Consider the following 3,404-nt stretch of genomic DNA (forward strand, 5'->3'; position numbering starts at 1 on the left):
ACAAGCCCACAGGACTGATCTTTCTATTCAATAAAAGTCAGCACTGAACTGCTTTTCTTTCAAAAGAGTTGGCCTTGACAAGAATCTCTTAGTTGTTACCAGTTATTTTAAAAATGTTTTATATTTTTTAGAGCCCATTAGGTTATTAATGAGCTCCTCCCTGAAGCCCCTCTTGAGTTAAGATAGCATTATCTCTCCTATGAATGAGAGGACAAAGAGGAGAATGTTGTTGATGGTCATATTAGAAAACCACTAAGCCCTCCAATCTCGTCTGCATTACCTGGGCACTTAGCAATGCCGAAACAAGCACTGGACTGGCAGATAAAACCTGGCTTTGACTTTGGGCAAGTCACTAACCTCTTCGAGTCTCTGTTCTGTCTTCCTTTTACAAAGTGAGGATGGTAACTTTTTTCCCTACCTACCTCACAGGTAGGTGAACACCAAGAGATAATATATATAAAATTCTCCTATAAACTAGAGCACTTTAAAGATGTAAGGTATCATCTACAGCTCTTTTTCAAGTGGTGCATTTTTGCTATACTCTCTTGCTTTCATTTCTCCCAATAGAAACCAAACATCTCTTCAGAGTTCTCTAACTTTATCTGCAAAACTTGACAGGGTTTTTTGGGGGGATGGGGAAATAGTTTACAGTTCTGTTTCCTTCTCTTGTCAAGCACCGGATGCGAAACTCTTTTCTTTAGAGGGGACTTAGACCAAAGAAAAACATTGATTGGTATTCCACTCATCAAATAGGAATTGGCAGCGTGAAAATTATTTAGAGCAGTGTCTATAAGGATCTATTTGTAGGAGGGGTAGGAGGGATGAAATGCTATACTTTATCATCCCATATTCTCTTCTCTTACTGTTCCTGCCTCCACTCATTTTGAATGACTTGCAAGGATCTAAGAGGGGAAAACAGTTGTACTCATAGGAGTGGCTTCTATTACAGACTGCTAAAGCAATAGCAAAAAGTATTACTTTTTTCAGTTTGTGGAGTTTGGTGGTCAGCAAAAGATTTATTTGCATTTGGAAGAAAGTGTAATGTTGTTATTGTCACACAAGTTGAATGCCATTTTCTCAGCTCCGTGAACTGAGAATACCAATTTCAGAAGAAAGCTAATTTTTTTTTTCTTAAAGGGAGGAACTTGTGTCTACTACTGTACCACTTTTAATGGATAGTATTAGTTTTTATTTTCATCTTTTAAAATTAACTGTCCTCTTTAATTTCACCTATTTGGATTTATCCAAATAGTGTAACTTTCATATGTTTAAAAGACACCAGGTCTTTTTAAGTATTTTGTTCCATCGGAGTTATTTGGTAATCGGATATTACATCTGCCTAGGTTATTTATCGTATCAACTTTGTTTCAGAGCTAACTCTTACCTGTTCTAGCACATTTTCAACTGAAATGCTTAAATAGCTCTCTTCAGCATCTTTTTTCTTGCATGTAACTGAATCACTTAGCAGGGTTGTAGCAAAGCTAGATCGAAGCCAGTTTTGCACTTCATAAGAGAGACCCTGGATTTATGGGCGGGGACCTGGGTGCTGTTTTAGCGATTTAACAAATCTGCTTCCTCATCTATAAGTGGACATTATCTACTCTCCCCTTTCTAAAATGAATGTTCATTCAATCATACTAGATAACATGTATAAAGTGCTTTGACATAAAATGTGCAAGTTAAATAATCCTGCTCAACTTGTTAAACTACATACACATCATAAGCATTTCACTTGAGTATTCTAGGCAATTAGTGTTATCTTTCTCACAATTTATATGGCATCTTGAAGAGGGCAGTGCACTTAGTTTAAACTGGATGCTGAGTCAAAAACAAAATGGGATCGTCAGTCCATTTCCATTCCTCTAGGCTTCAAGCCAGTTTCAAAAAGCTCCAAAAATCTTTGGAGAGGCCCAACCCTTCTAAGTAAGTGAAAAGCATGTATCCTAGGGCTCATAAGTCAAAAGCAAAACAAGAAAAGACTGACTTTGTAAATGCTGAAAATTGCCCTTTCTTTACACCAGTTTTCTAAGTTATCTGGATTTAGGCAGCCCTTTTGTAAGGAAAACTAAAGCTACTGGAAATTTGTTCCTTGAAACTGTCAGAACAGAATCTGGGCCAAAAGTCTAACTAGCTTTTGTGGGCACTCATGAAGATGGTGAGATCTTTTAGTCCCCTTGGTAGACTGGTATCCAGCTAGAATATGACATAGCTACTGGGCCAGTATGAGAACAAGTGGAAAGTACCTCCATGTTTAAATTACCCATCGTGATAATTACATCAAATTTGGTGTCTTTTTCAGGCACCGATTTCTCTAGTACCCTCAATTCCAAAGACCACATGCAAATAAGGTCTTTTCCAAAGAACACCTCCAAGAATTTTACTTCAGTTTCTGCTACTATCCTGCTTTGTCAGTTTGCCAAGTTTGCTGCTGAGAAAGGCAGAGAATATTGAGGATAGTCCTTTGGAATGTTACAGCACTAGATAAGATCAAAGTGATGTATATGAAATTGAATGAGACCTTGAAGTGTATATCCATATTCACCAGCAAAGTTCACATTCAGTTTCAATGTCACATTTCCATCGGTCTCTGGATGTAACTGAACTTTTCCTGTCCTGGAAGTTAGACTAGTATAAATCTGGAACTTGATGGTATATATCCAATTTTGGAACTACCCCCTCCGTGGGCAGAGTACAAAACACAGTCTCACAGAAGGGAGTCTTGCTCCATCACTTGATTGCTTCATCACCTCTCATGTCCTGCCTGCCTTGGCTTAGGCTAGCTTCCCCATCAAGGCAAACTTTACAGCTTTCTGCAAACAGCATGTCTCAGAAGGGTTAAAATGATACTGCCCATCGGTTAGCTATTTTCCTCCTTTTATAGATAAGTAAACTGAAACAGAGAAAGGGTGGGTTTCTCCTTCGCACTTGTCAGTTTGGTGCCCGAGAGGCCAAAGCGAGGGGCATTTGAGATGTCAATGAAAAGTGCGTGACAGGTTTTTCCACCGAAGTCCTACCACACGAAATGAAAATAAAATCCTCTAAGCAGCCAAGTGAACAGCCAGAGTTGGCCAGCCTTACTCCAATCCCCTTGATTCTTCATTACTGAAATGATCTACTTCCTTCCTGCTGGGGGTGGGGGGACGGAGGCACTGGGGAGCCCTTTTCGGACCCGGCAGCCCTCACCGACAACGAGCTAGGTCTTTGGCTTCCGCACACTTGGGGTAACGGGGCCCTTCAGTGGGAGACGGGATGCCCTCAGGTAGCGATGGCCGGGAAGAGCGAACACAACCGGAGCAGCGCTCTGCGCGCGGAGCTACTGGGGATCCGCAGCACCCGAAGAGACGCGAGAACCGGGCGGAGCTTCCCCACCCGCGTGGGCCGGGAGGGGTGGGGCGGAGCTCTCG

The sequence above is a fragment of the Pteropus alecto genome, unplaced genomic scaffold, assembly GCF_000325575.1.
Source record: "Pteropus alecto unplaced genomic scaffold, ASM32557v1 scaffold134, whole genome shotgun sequence".
Taxonomy (NCBI): Eukaryota; Metazoa; Chordata; class Mammalia; order Chiroptera; family Pteropodidae; genus Pteropus; species Pteropus alecto.